The sequence below is a fragment of the Choloepus didactylus genome, chromosome 4, assembly GCF_015220235.1.
Source record: "Choloepus didactylus isolate mChoDid1 chromosome 4, mChoDid1.pri, whole genome shotgun sequence".
NCBI classification, from domain to species: Eukaryota; Metazoa; Chordata; class Mammalia; order Pilosa; family Megalonychidae; genus Choloepus; species Choloepus didactylus.
The window spans coordinates 98,480,975-98,503,297 of record NC_051310.1 but is presented as its reverse complement, the minus strand read 5'-3'; the positions used below and the strand labels follow the sequence as shown (position 1 = coordinate 98,503,297).

The following is a 22,323-nucleotide window of genomic DNA, read 5'->3' as shown; positions in this document are numbered from 1 at the left end:
GGCCTATTAGAATAAAATAAAAATTACTCATTTTTTTTTCTTGATGCCTTAAAATAAAGCTACCTTTATCAAACTAAATGTATATATACTTCATTTGTTTTAGGTTTTCAGTCAATGCCAGTGATTTGCCACCACTGTAAGCTATTTTAGTAACTGGGCATTATATATATTAAAATAATATATTTTAAATTTCGTTACTGTTAAGCCCCCCCCCCCCCAGTTATTGGTTATTGCTTTGTTAGTCCTAAAGTTTTTTCAGTTACTCCTTTTGGGGTTTCAAGTTGTTTTTGATTTGACTATTCAAACTTAAAAAAGATGATTGTGTTAATTTTACCATTTCTTGTTTTATATTATATTATGAAAAAATTTAATGCCATTATTTTCCTCTGAGCATAGTTTTAGGTGTATCCCTTAAATTTTTTAAATTCAGTTTTATTGAGATATATTCACATACCATACAGTCATCCACAGTGTACCATCATCTGTTACAGTAACATCATATAGTTGTGCATTCATCACCACAGTCAATTTTTGAACATTTTCCTTACTCCAAAAAATAAAAAATAAAAATAATAAAAATAAAAGTAAAAAAGAACACTCAAAGTATTCAGTCCCACCCTATTTTTCATTAATTTTTGTCACCATTTTTCTATTTATCTGTCCATACACTGGATAAAGGGAGTGTGAGCCACAAGGTTTTCACAGTCACACAGTCATACTGTGCAACATAGTTATACTATCTGCAAGAATCAAGGCTACTGAGTTGCAGTTCAGCAGTTTCAGGTATTTTCTTCTAGCTATTCCAACACTAAAAACTGAAAAGGGTGTATCCTTTAAATTTTAATGTGTAAATTTTCATTACGTATTTTTTTTCATACCCTACTGTCATAATTTATATTCTTTCAGCAAGTATTTTGAGCATCTGTTCCATGCAAGACATTGTGCTAGGTGCTGAGAATAGAACTATGAACATATCAAGGTCTTTGCCTTCATGGAATTTCCAGTCTATTGGGAAAGAGAGGCACTGAACAAATGGATCAAGAATTTTCAGAGTTTGACAAGTGCTAGGAAGTAAAGAAATAGGGTGTGCTGACAGACATTGGAGGGTGCTAATTGGGTGTTCTGAGACTCTCTCTGGGCATGTAGCCTTTCATCTTAGTGGTGGTGCAAAGGTGTGGTTGACTTCCCCAATCTGTCAGAACTTTTTTTTTTTTAATGACAGAGCTTTTTTAAAAAGTTCTGTAAAAAGTGCCTTGCGAACAGTTTTTAGCCCTTCTCCCATCTTCCGACCAGATTACCGTCCCAAAGCTTGTCTTGTATAGAAACTTTTGATTCTGAGTACTGAGATCAAGAAGGAGCTCTGGGGGAAGTTTCTCAAGTAAAGGGAACTGCTAGCACTAAGGGGACATAAAGTACTTGGCTGGATTTTGGATTTAACAGAAGGTCAGAATGACTGGAGTGAGGAGAGTGGCACAAAATTTAATGCCAGGCTTATTTGGAAAACTTTAATTTCCAGGTGGTAGGGGAACTTCAGTCCTCCTGCCTCCAGTTCAGTTTAGATTCTGTGATCCAAATAAGTCGTCTGTATATAACTTAGATTAAAGCTCTTTGTCCTTTCCTTCGTTATTTCTACCGTATTTTATTTTTTCTTACTCAAGACCTTACATATATTCTTTTGCTTAATTGTGATTTCTTTAGGGAAATCCTTTCTGATGTGGCAAAATAGGTCGGTTTCTCCTGTTGGCTGTATGTGCTCATTTCATGTTGGACTTTTCTTTTTTAACACTTCTAACAATTGTATCATTAAGTGTGTCTGATGTGTTTAGGGTTGATTTCTTCCTATAGAGTTATGTTTTACAATATGCTAGCACATGTGGCTAGTGACTGTTGTACCAGATAGCAGAGACATGGAGTCTCTGCCATGATAGACATTTTATGTAACTTAAATAGTAATATTCTTCATGACTACCATTTTTTATTTAAATTTAACTAAGCCCACATCAGACTATTGAATGTGGCAAGTCTGAATTGAGATATGCTATAAACATAACGAGGCTGGATTCCTAGTAAAAAAAAATTCTTTTAAATCTCAGTTTTAAAAATGTTGATTATATATTAATGATCCTTTTTGCGTGTATGTGTTAAAGCAGGTGAAATTAATTTTAATAATGTACTTATTTTAACGTGACTACCTGTACTCGAAGATTTAAAATTACATGTGCCTCCCATCCTATTCCTATTGGACAGTGTTGGTCTGACTCTAGACCTTAAGTTTCTACAGTGGTAGGAACTGTGCCCATTTTTTTCACCACTGTATCCATGGCAACTCATAGAGCTTTTCACGTAGTAGGTGTTCAAAGATTTGTTGAATGAATAAATAACTTTTGAATGTTTTATAATCATCAGAGAATGTTACCCTATTCAACTTTTGCTTTTTAGAATTGTTGGCTTTTGTGTGTTGTGTGACCTGTAATGTTTTTTTTTCAATGTTCCATGACTGTTGGGAAAAGAAGCTTTTCTTTTGATAGCTATATAAAATATTAACCATATTAAGTAATTAATTTGGCTCTTTTGTCTTTTTTGGCTTTTATTTATGTTTTGCTGGTTTAGGCTGCTGTGGAGAGAATAATTAAAATCTGCCACCTCTGTTTTCTGTCCATTTTTCTATGTCTAGAAGTTTGTTTACTTAGATGATCTATAGCATGCTATTTGCACATGAAGTTTGACTATTAAATATTAATAATTGAAGACTGAATGCTTTTCCTTTACTTGCACTTTGGTCTAGAGATTGTGATCCCTGCTTCTTTTTATTTTAATTTGCATGTACTGGTAACCTTGCCTATCTCTTTAGGCCTAAAACAAAGCAATTGATGTCTCTTACAGAAGGTACCTTTTCTGTTAACTTGGTTTATGCTTTCTTATCTGTATGTTTCCTTTGTGTTCAGTGTTTTGCTGAATGGGATGTTACCACACCTCCCTACCTTGTGTTTTTTTCTCTTAATTATTTGTTGGGGTTGCAAACATAAATTACAGAACTTACAGTACGTACCTCAATATGTATTTGTCAGGGAAATAGTTTTTTAAGTCTGTTTTTTTTCCTTCATTTGACAATGATTTTAAGACTTTATCCTTATATCCTTAGGGACCCCAGTCATGTTTGGCTTATGTCAAGCTGGTCCTTTAAATCAACTACTGCAGAAAACCAATAATGGTACCCTTGGAGAATGCCTAAGATTAAGTTCTGTTGTAGGGAGAATAATTTGAGCTACTCTGCATCTTAAAATTCTAAGGAATTTTTCACCTGCTCTGTACATATTCAGAAGTTGTTCCTAAAAGTCTAGATATTGATTCTTTATGGTAGGGTCTTTTTAATGAAAAGTGAACAAGTACTATGTTCACTGGTTTGTTCTCTTCTAAATCAAAAGCTGATAAGTTTGGGAAAACCTCTGGGCTCCCACGAAGATAGTACAGTACATCTTTGAATACTTGATGTTTAAAAAGTGGTATTGTCCACATGCAATCAGGGAGGCTTGGAGCTTTTGCGATCTCCTTGTTCCTGTGACGTAATGTTGTTTTCATATAATCTTGGTTGCAAGTTTTATTGTTGTGGTACTGCTTTCCTTTTATTTATTTTTGCTGTTGTTTTCTTCTCATTTAGAAATGGAATGAAGTACCCTTAATTTTAACCTGTGTGCCAACTAAAAGGATATTATTTTATCACCTTGACATTCTTTCAAATATGTCCTGGAGGTTTTTGAACAATCTAGAATAGTCCACATTCTTCTTCTGTATTCTCTTAATTATAATTTGGAATGGTCTTGGTGTTATTATAGTTGGTGTAATACATGTCTGTTTCAAACATACAAACTTTGATGTGAAAAATTGATGTCACAGCAAAGGTTGATTTGATTCCCAAAACAAACAATTTCATGGTTGCCAAATTTTAATGTTAAAATGTTTGCTAACTGTTTTTCCAGAACCCTGTAAAATTTCTGGCCATCTACAACTTTGTTGCCTCAACTCTTAGGCTGTAATTCAAATTATTCTTTTTGCTGATTTCTCCTGTGCCTCTTCTGCTTCTAGTGTTCTTTTGCAAGAGTGCGCATAGTGGGAAAGAAAACCTGAACCTGACTTGTGAAGTGCTAGGCATTCAAAGCAGTGAATCCTTGCAAAGGATCTTGGGACTAGACCTCTGTGAATTGGCTCTTTCAATTTGTCCACTTAAAGGGCATAATAGATTATGCAGCTGTTTGGGCTTCCAAAGGGTATTGCTCCATATTCATGTCTAGTTGCAATTATGTGAATTTTCGGTTTGTTACAAAGACCTCTCTTTTTATTCAAAACAAGTTTGTTGCCTTTGTGGTCTAATATATAAATTTTCTTTGAGGAAAAATGCAAGAATTTGAACTTTGAAAACTGTAAATTTAAATTAAAAGTACTTTTATATATGTTTATTGAAAGCATATTTTAAAAACAACCCACTGTAATTTTTTTATTTTATTTATTTATTTTTTTAATGAATCACAGCCAAAATATTTTTGGTGTAAATAATACTTCAAACAATTTAAATGCTATTGAATCAGTTAGTTAATGATTAATATAAGAGTAGTATCTGATGAGCCAAGCTACTAAACCCTAAGCTAAAAAAACTCATTAAAATATATAAACCTATAGGAGAAAATGTAGCAAACAATAATGTATAAAACAAAAGCAGAACTTTTCATTTTTTTTAATGAGTGCTTATAACTTTTAAAATATCTGTAGTAAAAATATTATTTAAATATCCTAGTGCATTCTTTAAATGGAATGTCCCCTTCATTTGCTCCTTATGGTGCCCATTCCATTTTTTAATTGCCCAAGTAGGATTCAAAGTTGTTTCCACCCTTCTTTTAAAAAACTACAACAACGAAACTCCATCGTTCCTGAACTATACCTGAGCATATCATTAGAACAAGTTGCTTTTTCCTTCTAGGTCTTCATTGGCAATAAATAAACATTTTCCTTTGTAAAACACTCCCATATCACACCTATTAAAATGTGGTAATACATAAATATTTCTGCTTTGTTTTTTCCATCAGTTTTAAGTAGAGATACTAATCTTTGTTGTCCAAAAATTTTACTCCATTTTTGTGATATTGAGAACCTAAGTCTCGATGAATTTTAATGATAGTTTAGAAATTAATCTTTTGCTTTCAGTATGTTAGTATTGTATATTTTCACTTAAGTTTCACTTAAGTTAATCTTAGAGAAAAAATTGTTTTACTCCTTACCAAAATTTTGCAGTGGATTTTCTGTTGTAATTTATAAATTTTTCAAGCAAAGTGTGAACTCTTATTGAAAAAGGAATCTATTTAAAGCCTTCATGGCTTTGTAAGATATCAAAGGTCTTAGGTTTAAGGCATTATACTTTAAATAATTCGCTACTGAACTGCAAAAAAGCTGCTTCTCTGAATTTTCATCGATGTTACTTAGTTTATTTTCACCTAGACAAAAGAGTAAGCAAATAGTATATTATGGGAAAGCTGAAACATTACTTACTGTTTCTTTAAGAAACCAGCTTATCCAGGGGGTTTTAGTGTGTTTAACCTAACCTGCTAGCAAGAAAAAGTTCTTTAAAATAATGGATATTAGCCGTATCCAATCACAGTTACTGGTTTCACTAAAAGGGAGGAGATTTCACTCTTCAGCCACTAGAATTGGAGAAGGTGGAGCTTGTTATTCAAGTTTGGTTGCTTTGGAGTACAGCTTCAAGTGAAGTTAATCTGAGGTGAAGCAAACAGAAAATTGTGGAGGTTTTCTTGGTAGGATTTTTGTTCTAATCTTTTAATGATCCTTTATTTTACACTTTTGCTCCTTTATGCTTCTGTATATGCTAGGTTTTGTCATTGTTTCTATTTTCCGATGAAAACTAAACATTAAAATTAAGCAGGGAAGCAGAACAAAAGGGCTGTTTGGACAGGAAATAGGTGTTAAGAGAATCAAACTTGACTTTCTTTTATCATTATTTTTAGTTCAGAATTTGAGTGTCATTTAAAAATTTTGAATCAGAATCATCTCCAATAACAGGCTTTTCTCTTGAATTGACATTTGAGCAGTCATTTGTCAGTTTTTATAAGTGACATTTTGAGGAGGTCTATTTGATATGTCATTTTTCTTAAACTTAAGATGCTGTTAAGTAGCTAAATGAGAGATAAGTGTAGTACGTTTAAATTTGTTTTTTTTAAAGAATTGAAATGCCAGTGTTTAATTTTATTTTTTGCCCCTGGCAACTCCCATTTAATTTTGGTTTAATATATTTTTAAATTTAGTAATATTTTGACATTTTTAATATGCTTATAATTTTAGCTATGTTTTTTAAAAAGTCATTGATTCATTTTATATAGAACAAGGTAAAACTGCTTTCTTCTTATTTCATTTAAGCTGTTGATTTCTTTCAAAGGTGGATATAAGTAATTAGCATGCTTTTGAAACAGGAAATGAATGGATTTATAGTTTTAAAAGCTGTAGGTAGGCTACCAAAACTTCAAAAACTATCTATGAATCTATTGGTATTTCTTACTTAATAATTGTATTCTGCTTCAGTACCAGAGTTTTTCTTTAGAGACTGTTTTCTTTATATTGTTGCTCTCTGTTCTAATAGAAATTAAGGTATAAAAGTTGTTCATTTGAATAATTGGCTCATTGCCAGCTAAGCATTTTAGCCAGTGTACTTATATTTGTTTTCCTAGTTGTTCCAGTTATGCAGAGGTTTTTAAATTACTGTTTTCCTGTTCTGTTATTTAAACAATATAGTAATAAAACCAAGAAACATCACCAGCAGATCCTCAAGAAGACCACTGCATGATAGTCTCATTTTTACCTCTTTCCTTCTACACCTTATCACATTGCATTTTTTCCATAATTGTAAATAAGGTTGTTTTTTTTTGTTTTTATTTAACCGTATCATTTGTTGCTGCAAAGATTGTTATTTTAATAGCTATGTAATTCTCTTAACTTAATCGACCTTAATTTACCTAGTCTTTTGCCTGTTATACATTTAGGTTGTTCCTAATTTGCCACCATTTTAAATAGTATTGGGTTAAACAGACTTTTATATGTAGCTTTTAGAATATTTTCTTGTTTTTAAAAGATTCATTTCTTTTGGGAAAATCCCCTGTAGTGGGCTTGCTAGATCAAAGGGTATGAACACTTCATTCTCCAAATTGCTTTTTCAAGCGATTATAGCAATTTACATTGCCACAACAGGATGTGCTTCAAAATTTCCCTAATGTGTAGCCCCCAAAATTTTCTAATAAAGTGTTCCTCTGAAGCACTGACTTGTTGGTTAGTTTTCGCCTAAAACTAGTAGCCCCTTTTAAACTTCATTTTCCAAGATGTAGTTGGATCTGAATTCATTTTCTGGACATTAAAATCAGCGGAAGGAAACTGGAAAATTTTACTTACTTAGGTGAGCAATTACATCTTTGTTGGATATCTTATTTATTATATGTATTGTTATCAGTATGTAGGGGACTTAACATTTAATACTAACTTTGTTGTTCAGGCCAGCTTTCCTTTGTATGTGCTTCTTGGTAAGCACATACGAGAAGAAATATTCTCTTCCAAGAAAATATGTCAGGAATATTTTAAGAGTGGGAGTTATGGCAGTGCCATTTAATATTACTTTACCTTCTCTGAACAGGTTTGAATAACCTGTGTAGTTTTTTGTGCATTTCTGAATTTTTTTAAAATACTATATAGAAATGGAGAATTAGCGTGTTTGGGTCTAGGTTTTACAATGTATGTCAACACCTTTTCAGTATTTCATGTTTTCAATTAAAGGTAAAAGATGGCATGTACATATGTATAGTAGAACTAGGTTGTTTCTGTTTCTCTTTAAGAGATGATTATATGTATGTACTCTTATCAGCTAGTCTGGTAAATGAAGTAGGCTGAAACCATTTATCTAATAGTCCAGAGTAGACTGAAGGCTTTTTTTGAAAGCAAAATTCAAGAGAATTAAAAATACTAATTTAATTCATAAATGAGAGACCCTGATAAGCCATGGGCTCAGCTATAACTCATTGATGTGGTAGAACATGTATGATCTTTGAATTAAATACTCTAGCTTACTTTGCAATTCAAATAATTTAACTTTTTTTTTTTTGTAAAATTTCATTTGTTTTCTGATAAATTAGTGTCTCTAACTTTCAGAGCTGATATTGGTATGTTGGTCATTGTGTTTGTTTCACGGGAAAATTTGTTTTTGTTTTTGTTTTTTTGAATCTAATTTGTTTGTCACAACTGAACAGTTTGATTTTTCTTAATTGTGGTTTTCTTAATATTTGGAGTAGAAGAGAAAAACTTAAAATGTTTCATTATTGGTTTTCAGTTGTTTCATCACTTTTAATTAGTGAAATAATTCTCCGGAAATCCTTCTTCTGTATATTTAAGTTTGTTATTTGATATGTCAGAATTTATACTAGTGATTATTCATGAATAGAACAATTGTTATTTTCATTTGACTTTTGAAAATTTGTACTGGTGCTTAAATATTTATATCACAAATATTTACCTTGTTCTGAATTTGAGAAAGTGTATTTGATTTTCTTAACAAAATTTTCATTTTACTGCTACCGGGTAGGAATGAAGATTATTTTAAATATAACAATTTAAGTGAAAATCATTTCAAGTTGGACTGTAGATTTAATTGTAATGGTTACCCAGGATAAAGGTTTACCTGCTATAACACTCTGGAGAATACTAAAACTTTGAAGAATGATTACCTCTAATAGTTTCTCTAAATTGTTTCTCTACTGTATCGGTCTCTGGTTGGCATAACTAGATCCTTTTAGTACATTGGTTTAATAGGGAAGGTGGAAATCAATTTTATATGGGGAGAAGAAAACTCTTGTTTGGCCTAAATATCAAGATACCGGAGTAGGATATGAATAAAACAGTGATAGCTGTTTTGTTTTTTTAAAATGGAGAGGGAAAATGATCCAGAGGGGATATTAAATATATTCAAAGTCCCTGTTGGTAGTTGCTATTCAAGGGGAGTTCAGTGGTTTCCTTTTTCTTTTGCCTAATAACATAAGGAAAATTTTTAAAGGACAATAAGTTTATAAAAACTTGAACCAGAACCAGTGACTTAGTATTATACAGTCTCTTTGTTAAGTATAATAGGAGAATTTAACAGTTTTGTGATGTTTTTCCTGTAAGACATCTCTATACAACAAAAGCAGGTAACTGATGTGTCTACAAACCTGTTTGAATTTGGGTTTCTGTGTTTGGGTGTCAGAAAAATAAACCCTAAACAGTTTTGTGGCTAAGCAGCATTTGGTAGAAGAGAGCAGATCTATCTATCCCACTTCATCCTTTTTTTCCTCTTCAGTATGAGCCCTCTGGTTACTTTTCTCCTCTCTGTTTATGAGTACTTACTTGATGTCTCTCCTGCAGTTGACACTGTTGACTACTTTTTCCTCCTTGAAACTCTTCTCATGACTTTCACAACACAGCATGGGCTTCCTCCTATTTGTGACCTCTGTCTTTTGCAATTTTTTTTTCTGCTTACAACCATAAAGGAGTTTCAGGGGATTCTGACCTTAATTCTCTTCTCACTCTATACTTAGTTTCAATTAATGTTCTGTATATGTTAATGATTCCCGGATCTTTATCGTAAGTCGGGATATTTTTCTTGAACTCCAAACACATATTCATCCAGCTCACCAAATGTTCATTCCATACCTATATTAAACTCAACAAGACTAAAACTTAACTGATTATTTTGACCAAATCTCAGAAGCACCTACCAAACCCCTTTTCCCCCCTCCTGTCCCAGTAAATGGGTGCTACCACCATTCAGGCCAGCACTTGGGTGTCACTCTGATTTTTCTTCTTACTCACCCCAGATTAAGAATCAAAGAATCCTGTCAATTTTTAAAGATTGTTTTTGCAGTTTTAATGAGATATATTCACACACCATATAATCCATCCAAGGTATACAATCTGTGGCTCACAGTATCATCACATACTTGTGTATTCATCACCACAATCAATTTTAAAACATTTGCATTACTCAAAAAAAAAAAAAAAATTCCCATCCCTCCACCCCCCCCACCATTATTGATCCCCTAGCATTGGTGTGTACATTTGTTACCATTGATGAAAGAATATTAAAATATTACTGTTAATTATAGTCCTTAGTTTGCAGTAGGTACATTTTCCCCATATTCCACTCTATTATTAACTCTTTGTAACAGTGACATACATTTGTTCTAGTTCATGAAAGAGCATTTTTATATTTGTATTATTAATCACAGTAATTGTCCCCTACAGGATTCACTGTGTTATACAGTGCCATGTTTTATCCGCTAGCTTTCCTTCTGGTGACATACATGATTCTAAACTTCCCCTTTCAACCATAATCACACATAATTCATTGCTGTTCATTATACTCACTGTCTTGAGCTGCCATCACCTCTATCCCTTTCCAAACATTTAAATTCAACCTAGTGAAAAATTCTGCACATGTTAAGCATCTGCTTTCCATTTTCTACCCTCATTCTATCTCCTGGTAACCTATACTCTAGATTTTATCTCCATGAATACTCATAACAATTAGTTCATATTAGTGAAATCATGCAATATTTGTCCTTTTGTGTCTGACTTAATTCACTTAAAATGATGTCCTCACGGTTCATGTTGTTGCATGCTTCAGGACTTCATTCCTTCTTACTGCTGAATAATATTCCATCGTATGTGTATACCACATTTTGCTTTGTCCATTCATCCATTGATGGACACTTGGGTTGTTTCCATCTTTTACATTTGTGAATAATGCCACTATGAACGTGTGTTCAAGGGTCTGTTTGCTTCCCTGCTTTCAGTTCTTTTGGGTATATACCTAGTAGCAGGATTGCCAGATCACATGGCAGTTATAGATTTAGCTTCCTGAGGAACCATCAAACTGTCTTCCACAGCACCTGTACCATTTTACATTCCCACTAGCAATGAATTAAGTGTTCCTATTTTTCCACATCTTCTTTTGTAGTTTCCTGTTTAATAGTGGCCATTCTAATAGGTGTGAAGTGATAGCTCATTATGTTTTTTTTTTTATTAAATTCAGTTTTATTGAAATACATCCACACACCATACAGTCATCCATGGTGTACAATCCACTGTCCACAGTATGATAACATGGTTATGCGCTCCTCACGACAATCTGTCTCTGAACATTTTCCTTAAATCAGAAAGAACCAGAACAAGAATAAAACATAAAAGTGAAAAAAGAACACCCAGATCATCCCCCCATCCCACCCCATTCGTCCTTTAGTTTTTATCCCAATTTTTCTACTCATCCATACACTAGATAAAGGGGGTGTGATCCACAAGGTCTTCACAATCACACTGTCACCCCTTGTAATCTACATTATTACATAATTGTCTTCAGGCATCCAGACTGCTGGGTTGGAGTTTGGTAGTTTCAGGTATTTACTTCTAGCTGTTCCAATATATTAAAACCTAAGAGGTATTATCTATATAGTGCATAACAATGTCCACCAGAGTGACCTCTCGACTCCATTTGAAATCTCTCAGCCACTGAAACTATTTCGTCTCATTTTGCATCCCCCTTTTGGTGAAGAAGATACTCTCAGTCCCACGATGCCGGGTCTACATTCATCCCCAGGAGTCATATTTTGCATTGCCAGGGAGATTTACAACCCTGGGAGTCGGGTCCCACGTAGAGGGGAGGGCAGCGAGTTCACCTGTTGAGATGGCTCAGTTAGAGGGCCACTTCTGAGCAACAAAGAGGTATTCAGGGGGAGACTCTTAGGCACAATTACATGCAAGTTTAGACCCTCCTTTGCGGTAACAAGCTTCATAAGGGCAAGTCCCGTGATCGAGGGCTCAGCACATCAAACCGCCAGTCCCAATGTTTGTGACAACATCAACACCAATCCAGGTGAGGATGTCCAACACATCCGCACCTTCCCCCAGATCCTCAGGGCTGGGGAGGGGGACGCTGTAATTATATTTTTTTATTATCTGCCCAAATTACTCTGGGATGTGTCACTATTTCACGCCAGCCTATACTGACCTACCGTATCTCACTTCCTATTCAAAGTTCCATGCAATTGTGGTGTTTGAACAAATCGACTGTAGAGTTGTACCATTTAGAAAATTTAGATCCTGTAACAGATATCTCTTCCCTTGGTCTCATATGGAAGTTGAAGTTTTAAGACAAAATCAGTTTCAACCTTTACCCTTTGGCCTGGCTTGCCCTGGTCTTAACCAGACCTGCTTCATTCATATCTGGGCTCTTTTTCAGCTTTTTTTTTTTTTTTTTTTTTTTTTGACAGTGGCTGTATGCACTAATACTGACATTCATATCTGCCGAGCTCTAGCTCTGAGTTTCAGGTGTCTCAGAGATATGCATTGTTCCAGAGACCAATCGGGTTATACGCTAGGGGATCAGCATCTCAAAGTTTAGAGATAGGCATTACAATTCAGGGATAGAGTTAACTGCTCTAAGAGCTTACAATGTAGGGACTATTGCAATTATTATGTCCACGTTAGGCTATGTTCTAAGATTCAATTCTGAGTTTACACATTGTAGTTAGTCCATATTGGTGAGGCATCATCCCTCTCACCATGTTTTCTCCAACACTTTTATTCCTGTATATATATTTTCTTACAATTTTATAGAGTTATATTCACATACCATACATTTATCCACAGTCTACAATGAGTTGTTCATGGTATCATCATAAAGTTGTACATTTATCACCACAATCAGCACTTGAACATATTAATTACTACAAGAAAAAAATTTTTTTTTTTTTAGGAATAAGAAAAAAAATGATAAAAGGAAAAATAACATGTCATACAATACAATATACTAGTAAGGACAACAAATACCACCACTACCAAGAATCTCATATTCCTCCTCTATATCCCCCTCTCATATACATTTAGCATTGGCATATTGCCTTTGTTACATTTAATGGAGGTATATTACAATGTTACTGTTGACCATAGACTCCAGTTTGCTTTGATTCTGTTTTTTCCCGAATACCATCCCCTTTCCAACTCTCTACATGGTTGACATTCATTTGCTTTCCCACATGCAAAAACATTTTTATATTTGTATATTTAGTAACAGTCATTGGCCACTCCAGTTTTTGCCACGTTATACAGTCCCAGTCTTTATCATCTATCTTTACCTCTGGTGTCATACATTCTCCTATCCCACCTCTTTCAGCTTTACTCACAGACATCTTTGTTCAGTGTACTTACAATACTGTGCTACCATCACACAGTACTATGCTGTCTATTTCTGGATCTACGCAATCAGTCCTTAACATTCTGTAGTCCTTCAGCATCAAATGGCTGGTCTCTGCCCTCTTTCTATCTCCTGGTTGCCTGTGTTGTCAGCTTTTAACTCCCAAAGTTTGTTCATTAATGTCTGTTCATATTAGTGAGACCATACAGAATCTGTCCTTTTGTTTCTGGCTAACTTCACTCAACATAATGTCCTCAAGGTTCACCGACATTATTACGTGATCCATGTCTTTGTTCTGTCTTACAGCTGCATAATATTCCATCGTGTGTATATACCACAGTTTGTTTATCCACTCGTCCTTTGATGGACATTTGGGCTGTTTCCATCTCTTGGCAATTGTGAATAATGCTGCAGTAAACATCGGTTTACAAATGTCTGTTTGTGTCTTAAGTTTCAGTTCCTCTGAGTATATACTTAGCAATGGAATAGCTGGGTCATATGGCAAATCTATATTTACCTTCCTGAGGAACCTCCACACTGTCTTCCAGAGTGGTTGCACCATTCTACATTCCCACCAACAATGAATAAGTGTGCCTCTTTCTCCACATCCTCTCCAGCACTTGTCATTTTCTGTTTTTTGGATAATGGCCATTCTGGTAGGTGTGAGATGATATCTCATTGTGGTTTTGATTTGCATTTCCTTAATAGCCAGTGAAGTTGAGCATTTTTTCATAAGCTTTTGAGCCATTTGTATTTCCTTTTCAGAAAAATGTCTGTTCATGTCCTTTGCCCATTTTTTAATTGGATTGTTTGTCTTTCTGTTATTGAGATGCAGGATTCCTTTATATATGCAGGATATTAAACCCTTATCTGATATGTGGTTTCCAAATATCATCTCCCATTGTGTAGGTTGCCTTTTTACATTTCTGACAAAGTCCTTTGATGTACAAAAGTGTTTAGTTTTGAGGAGATCCCATTTGTGTATTTGTTCTTTGGTTGCTCGTGCCTTGGGTGTGAGGTCTAAGAAACCACCTCCTATCACAAGATCTTTAAGATATTGCCCTACATTTTCTTCTAACAGTTTTATGGTCTTGGTGCTAATGTTTAGGTCTTTGATCCACTTTGAGTTAAATTTGGTATAAGGTGTGAGATGGACATCCTCTTTCATTCTTTTGGAAATGGATATCCAGTTCTCCAAACACCATTTATTGAACAGGCTGCTCTTTCCCAGTTGCTTCATCTTCACTGCCTTATCAAAGATCAGTTGTCTGTAGATGTGAGGGTCTACTTCTGAACACTCAATTCGATTCCGTTGATCAGTATATCTGTCCTTATGCCAGTACCATGCTGTTTTGAGCACTGTAGCTTTGTAATATGCTTCAAAGTCAGGTAGTGTGAGACCTCCCGCTTCATTCCTCTTTCTCAAGATATTTTTGGCTATTCGGGGCACCTTACCCTTCCAAATAAATTTAGTTATTGGTTTTTCTATTTCTGTAAAGTAAGTTGTTGGGATTTGAATTGGTATTGCATTGAATCTTAAATCAGTTTAGGTAAAATTGCCATCTTAACTATGTTTAGTCTTCCAATCCATGAACATGGTATGTTCTTCCATTTTTTCAGGTCTTGTTCAATTTCTTTTAGCAGTTTCTTATAGTTTTCTATGTAAAAGTCTTTTGTGTCCTTGGTTAAGTTTATTCCTAAATACTTGATTCTTTTGGTTGCTATTGTGAATGGGATTTTTTTCTTGATTTCCTCCTCTTGTTGCACATTGTGTATAGGAACGCTACAGATTTTTGCGTGTTGATCTTGTAGCCTCCTACTTTGCTGTATTCACTGACTAGTTCTAGTAGCTTTGCTGTAGATTTTTCTGGATTTCCTACATATAGAATCATGTCATCTGCAAATAGTGAAAGTTTTACTTCTTCCTCTCCAATTTGGATGCCTTTTATTTCTTTTTCTTGCCTAATTGCTCTACCTAGAACTTCCAGCACAGTGTTGAATAACAATGGTGATAATGGGCATCCCTGTCTTGTTCCTGATCTTAGAGGAAAAGCTTTCAGTCTCTCCCCATTGAGTGTGATGTTAGCTGTGGATTTTTCATATATTGCCTTTATCATATTGAAAAAGTTCCCTTCTATTCCTATCCTTTGAAGTTGTTTTCATCAGGAAAGGATGTTGAATTTTGTCAAATGCCTTTTCTGCATCAATCGAGATGATCATGTGGTTCTTCTGCTTTGATTTATTGATGTGGTGTATTACATTAATTGATTTTCTTGTGTTGAACCAGCCTTGCATACCTGGAATAAATCCCACCTGGTCGTGGTGTATAATTCTTTTGATGTGCTGCTGGATTCGATTTTGCGAGTATCTTGTTGAGGATTTTTGCATCTGTATTCATTAAAGAAATTGGTCTATAATTTTCTTTTTTTGTAGTATCTTTGCCTGGTTTTGGTATTAGGGTGATGATGGCTTCATAGAAAGAGTTAGGTAGCTTTCCCTCTTCTTCAATTTTTTTGAAGAGATTGAGGAGGATTGGTCCTAATTCATTCTTGAATGCTTGGTAGAATTCACATGTGAAACTATCTGGTCCTGGGCTTTTCCTTTTTGGGAGCTTTTTGATGACTGACTCAATCTCTTTACTTGTGATTGGTTTGTTGAGGTCATCTATTTCTTCTTGAGTTAATGTTGGTTGTTTATGCTTTTCTAGGAAGTTGTCCATTTCATCTAAGTTGTCTAGTTTATTAGCATACAGTTGCTCATAGTATCTTCTGATTATCTCCTTAATTTCTGCAGGTTCGGTAGTTATATTTCCTTTCCCATTTCTGATTGTGTTTATTTGCATCTGCTCTCTCTTTTTTTTAATTTGCCTAGCCAGTGATCCATCGATTTTATTGATTTTCTCAAAGAACCAACTTCTGGTTTTGTTGATTCTCTCTATTGTTTTCCTGTTCTCAATTGCATTTATTTCTGCTCTAATCTTTGTTATTTCTTCCTTTCTGCTTGCTTTGGGGTCAGTTTGCTGTTCTTTCTCTAATTCCTCCAAGTGAGCAGTTAACTCTTCAATTTTTGCTCTCTCTTCTCTTTTAATATAGGCATTTAGGGCAATAAATTTCCCTCTCAGCACCGCCTTTGCTGCATCCCATAAGTTTTGATAAGTTGTGTTTTCATTGTCATTTGCCTCGAGGTATATACTAATTTCTCTTGTAATTTCTTCCTTTACCCACTGGTTTTCTAAGAGGGTGTTGTTTAGCCTCCATATGTTTGTGAATTTTATGACCTTCTGTCTTTTGTTTATTTCTAACTTCATTCCATTGTGGTCTGAGAAAGTGTTTTGTATGATATCAGTATTTTTAAATTTGTTGAGACTTGCTTTGTGACGCAATATATGGTCTATCCTAGAGAATGTTCCATGAGCACTTGAGAAAAAAGTATCCTGCTGTTGTTGGATGTAGTGTTCTATAAATGTCTGTCAAGTCTAGTTCATTTATCATACAATTCAACACCTCTGTTTCTTTAGTGATCTTCTGTCTAGATGTTCTATCCATTGAGCATTCTGGCTTGGTGCATAAATATTTATGATTGTTATGTTTTCTTGATGAATTGACCCTTTTATTAATATATAGTGTCCTTCTTTGTCTCTTTTGTTTCGCTTTTGAAGTCTAACTTGTCTGATATTAATATAGCTACTCCCGCTTTTTTCTGGTTGTTGTTTGCATGAAATATCTTTTTCCAACCTATCACTTTCAGTCTATTTTTGTCGTTGTATCTAAGGTGAGTTTCTTGTAGACAGCATATAGATGGGTCCTGTTTTTTAATCCATTCTGCCAGTCTGTGTCTTTTTATTGGGGAGTTTAATCCATTTAAGTTTAGTGTTATTACTGTAAGGGCAGTACTTTCTACTACCATTTTGTTTTTTTGGAATTTATATGTCAAATCTTATTTTTTCCTCTCCTTTTACCTTTCCTGATAATCTTCATTTCTGCACTCTTCTCCAGCTCTCTCTCTCCTGTCTTTTCCTATCAGCCTGTAGCACTCCCTTTCGTATTTCTTGTAGTGCCGGTCTCTTATTCACAAACTCTCTCAGTGTCTGTTTGTCTGAAAATGTTTTAATCTCTCCCTCATTTTTGAAGGAAAGTTTTGCTGGATATAGAATTCTCGGTTGGCAGTTTTTCTCTTTCAGTATCTTAAATGTATCATGCCACTGTCTTCTTGCCTCTCTGGTTTCTGCAGAGAAATCTGTACATAGTCTTATTGACCTTCCCTTGTATGTGATGGATCGCTTTTCTCTTGCTGCTTTCAGAATCCTCTCTTTGCCTTTGACATTGGACAATCTGACCAGTAAGTGTCTTGGAGTTAGGTCTATTGGGATGTATTCTATTTGGGGTACGTTGTACTTCTTGAATCTCTAATTTCCTGTCTTTTGTAAGAGTTGGGAAATTTTCAGTGAATATGTCTTCTGTTACTCTTTCTGCCCCTTTTCCCCTCTCTTCTCCTTCTGGGATACCCATAACACGTATATTTGTGCGTTTCATGTTGTCACTCAGCTCCTTAAGACCCTGCTCATATTTTTCCATTTTTTTCACCATCTGTTCTTTTGTGTGTATGAATTCAAATGACCTGTCTTCCAGTTCACTGATCCTTTCTTCTGCCTGTTGAAATGTACTGTTGTGTCCCTCCATTGTGTTTTTCGTCTCCTTCATTGTGGCCTTCATTCCCATGGGTTCTGCCATTTGTTTTTTTAAGTTTATGAATTCTTCTTTATGGTCATCCAGTGTCTTCTTTATATCCTTCAGCTCTTTTGCTGTATCTTCCTTCATTTCATCAAATTTATTTAGCATTAGTTGCCTCTACTCCTGTATCTCAGCTGAGCTATTAGTTTGTTCCTTTGGCTGGTCCATGTTTTCGTGTTTCCTGGTATGGCTTGTTATCTTAAGTTGTCTAGGCATCTGATTTTCTTGATTAGTTTATTTTGGGGCTTGTTTTCTATCTTTTACCTAGTGGTTTTCTTGTTGGTTGGCTTTGTTCTCTGGCCTCTGTTATTCAGTTCAACTTATTCTAGACCTCTAACTTAGGTTCTATTTAGTTGTTCAGAATTTTTCCCCTCTTGTTTTTTCTGTTTCTTGCTCTGCCTCTATGTAACCTTTTTGTGAGTGGGTCTTCTCAGATATGGTCGACCCTAGTCAGATTTTCCCAGTCTAATGAGGCCCAGGTCTCATTGGGAGGGTATGGAGTTTTCCTGAGAATGAGACCCTCCTATGAGGCCTTTAGAATTGGTGCTTTTCCTCTCCTGTCCAGCAGGTGGTGTTGGCCAGCCTGCAGCTCCCCCACCAGTGTAAGGAGGTATGTAGACTTTAGTTCTCCTGGTGACTCTGATCCTGTCGGGGGCGTGGCTGACTGAAGCCGGAATCTGAATTCCAGCCCCTGGGGTCTGAGTTCCCAAAAGGAGGACTGCCAGTTGAGCTGGACCTCCCTCCACTTTACCAACCCTCAGAACTCCAGTTGTCTCTCAGGGGCACTGTTCCCTTCTCCCCTCTCCTCTTTGGGGCCTCCCCAAGTGGATTCCTTGGTCAGCCTGAGTTGCCAATTAAAGAGGGGGGTGGAGACCTTCAGTAGTAAATAGGGAACTCAAAGACACTGTGGGTACTCTGTCTCCCCACCCAGCCCAGCCTAGTCCCTCAACCTGGGCTTTCTGATAGAAAATAACCACATATATTACTTTTAGATTAAAAAAAAAAAAATAGAAAAGAAAAACAAGAAAAAGAAAAAAGAAAAAAAAAAAAAGTCTCTTTTAAGAGTCTTTCCCCAGCCTGGAAGTTTTGTCTGTGTCAGAATAGAGCATTTAAAGATATGCTTTGGTCTATTGTCTGATAATTACTCTCCAGCCTCTTCAGTTCCACCCCTGCAGGGGGCTATTGAAATGCAAAAAGATAAGGGATCAGGGAGAAGCCAGAAGGGACAAAATGTAGGAAAAAAAAATGGCTTTTTTGGAGTCTGGGAATGGGTGCCCGCTTTTATGTGCCCCCACTTCTTGGAACCCAGCCCTTTTTTAGCACCCCAGCTCCCAAAATTAGTTAATTAATTTGTTAATTAATTCTGCAGTTGAGGCTGGGTCCAACCTCCCTTCTTGCCCTCAGCAGATTGCTGTTTTTTGTTTTTTTTCCCCCCCCCTTTCAGGGAGCCGGCAGCAAGACAGTCTGTGAGGTCTGGGTGGGGAGGGGCGCCAGACCCCTGGTCCGGGGCACTTACAATGTTCGCTGCGATCTCAGCTTTTCCTCCAATTCCAAACTTGCGTCCGATATGTGACTGGTTACCGGAGACCCCAAAAACACAGTTTCATATAGTTCTTGGGTAATTGCCAGCTGCTCTAGGGGAGAGACGAAATTCTGCTCCTCACCACTCCGCCATCTTGCCCCGCCTCGATCTCATTATGGTTTTGATTTGCATTTCCCTAATAGCTAGTGAGTTCAGCATCTTTTCATGTGCTTTTTTAGCCATTCATATTTCCTCTTTGGAAAAATGTCTATTTGTGTCTTTAGCCCATTTTAATTGGATTGCCTGTCTTTTTTTGGTTACGTTGCAGGATTTCTTTATATATGCTGGTTATCAAACCCTTGGATATAAAACCTTTATCAGATATGTGGATTCCAAACATGTTCTTATATTGAGTAGGCTGTTTTTTCACCCTTTTCACAAAGTGCTTTGAAACACAGAACTATTCAGTTTTGAGCAGGTCCCATTTATATTTTCTTTCATTTTATGCTTTGGGTGTAAGGTCTAAGAAGCCACCGCCTGTCACTAGTTCTTAAAGATGCATCCCTACATTTTCTTCCAGGAATTTTTTGGTACTGATTCTTTTAGGTCTTTGATTCATATTTTTTTTTTTAACATTTTTTGTTGTGAAATATAACACATATACAGAAAAATGATAGCTAGCTTTCAAAATATGATTTAGCTAGCAGTTATAGAGCAATTTTTAAAGAATTGTAGAATGAGTTACAGTTCTACAATTTCAGTTATTTTCATATTGTGAAATACAATTTTTACAGAAAAGTTATAACTTTCAAAGTATGATTAATAAGTTGTTATAGAGCAAATTTCAAAGAATGTTATGGGTTACAGTTCTGTCATTTCAGTTATTTCCTTCTAGCTGTTCTAATACCCTAGAGACTAAAAAAAGTTTATGTGAAGATTGAGTATTTGTAATCCTTTGTTAAATCTTATCTTGTCTGTTGCTACCACCCCTTTCGTTTGATCACTGTCTCAATCTTCAGGGATATCTGGGCAGTGACCCTTACCTTGTTCATATTGAAAGGGGTTGTCAACATTATTGGAAGGGGGAATACCTCTGGTTGATGTTTTTGAAGATGCTTTTGCCTCTGTGTTTTGGGACTTATCTGATACAGGAACACTCTGGCAGTTTTAAGTTTCTGAAACATAAACTTAGTGAGTGAAACTTTTATAGAGTCTCAGATAGGGACCTGGGGAGTTCTTTAGGATTTTGGGGACTACTGTTGATCTGGGCTTGGCATACTGTGGCCATTTGGAATACCTAGCTGAAGCTTGCAGAGGAGTAACCTCCTGGATAGCCATTCAAATCTATTTGAAATCTCTTAGCCACTGAAACCTTAATTTTTTACCTTTCTTTTCCCTCTTTTGGTCGAGAAGGCATTGTCAGTCCCTCGATACCTGGGCCAGGCTCTTTCCTGGAAGTTGTGTCCCACATCACCAGGGAGACTCACTCCCTTGGGAGTCATGTCTCACATAGGGGGGAGGGTAATTAATTTATTTGCAGAGTTGGGCTTAGAGAGAGAGGCCACATCTGAGCAATAAAAGAAGTTCTCTGGAGGTGACTCTTAAGCATAATTATAGGTAGGCTTAGCCTCCCCTTTACAGCCATAAGTTTTGCAAGAGTAAGCGTCAAGATCAAGGGCTTGACTTATTAAGTAGGGGGTTCCTAATTTCACATAGCATATATTCTTTCCAAGATAAACAGTCACTTTCTCACATAGTCTTCACTTAGTTGTAAAATCATCATCCTTCTCAATTTTGAGCAATTATCATAACCCAAAACACCCCAAAGCTCTTATCACCCCCTGATTATCCTTAGTATTAGTGTTGTAGTAGTAAGGTATTCCTATTAAATATAGTCTATAGTATGCAATAGGTAGTTTTTCCCATGTACCATTCTGTTCTTAACTCTTTGTACCAGTGTCATACCTTAGCAGTAGATCATGCAAGCACTTAAGTTTGTAATGCTAATCTGAGGGGTGCATGCCTTTAAAGAACCCCTTTCAATCATGTTCGCCTTCAGTATAGCACTGATACTTAATATCCCATTAACAAACTATCATCACCCCTGTCCATTCCCATACCTTGTTAAGTTCAATCTCTTTAACAAGTATGTACATATTAGGTAATCATTCCACCTTCTCTAGCTTCTGTCCATCTCTAGGTTCCCTGTATTCTACATTTTAAGACACCGATTTTACATTATTTAGGGAATTCATATTAGTGATAATATGCAATATCTTTGCTTTTGTGTCTGAGTACTTCACTCAGTATTATGTCCTTGAGGTTTATCCATATTGTCACATGTTACAGGACCTCATTTTTTCTTACTGCTGCATAGTATTCCATCATATGTATATACCACATTTTGTTTATCCACTCACCTGTTGAAGGACACTTGGATTATTTCCATCTTTTGGCAATTGTGAACTATGTCGTTGTGAACATCAGTGTGCTGATGTCTGTTTGTGTCACTGTTTTCAGATCTTCTGGTTGTGTACAGGGAAGTGGAATTGCCGGGTTGTGGAGTAACTTGATACTTAGTTTTCTGAGGAACTGCCAAACTGTCTTCCACAGCAGCTGTCCCATTATATATTCCCACCAGCAGTGGATAAGAATTCCAGTTTGTCCACATCTTCTCCAGCGTTTGTAGTTTCCTGTTTGTTAAAGGTAGCCATTCTTGTTCGTGTGAGATATCTTGTCATTTTGATTTGCATTTTCCTAATAGCTAGTGTAGATGAGCATTTTTTCATGTGTTTTTTAGCTGTTTG

At 35.7% G+C, this 22,323-nt stretch overlaps 1 protein-coding gene across 6 annotated transcripts in view; it reads left to right on the top strand.

Annotated features, from left to right (window-relative positions):
• Positions 1-22,323, top strand: part of ZFAND6 (zinc finger AN1-type containing 6) — a 100,595-nt gene that overhangs the window by 5,548 nt on the left and 72,724 nt on the right. Inside the window, exon 1 of one of the 6 annotated variants that reach the window (XM_037833252.1) lies at positions 5,228-5,801. The exons of 4 other annotated variants lie outside the window; for them this stretch is intronic. The gene's annotated coding sequence lies outside the window, so the exon portion shown is untranslated. Of the gene's footprint in view, positions 1-5,227; positions 5,802-22,323 lie in introns of those variants that run through there. One more of the 6 variants, XM_037833246.1, reaches the window with a different exon arrangement.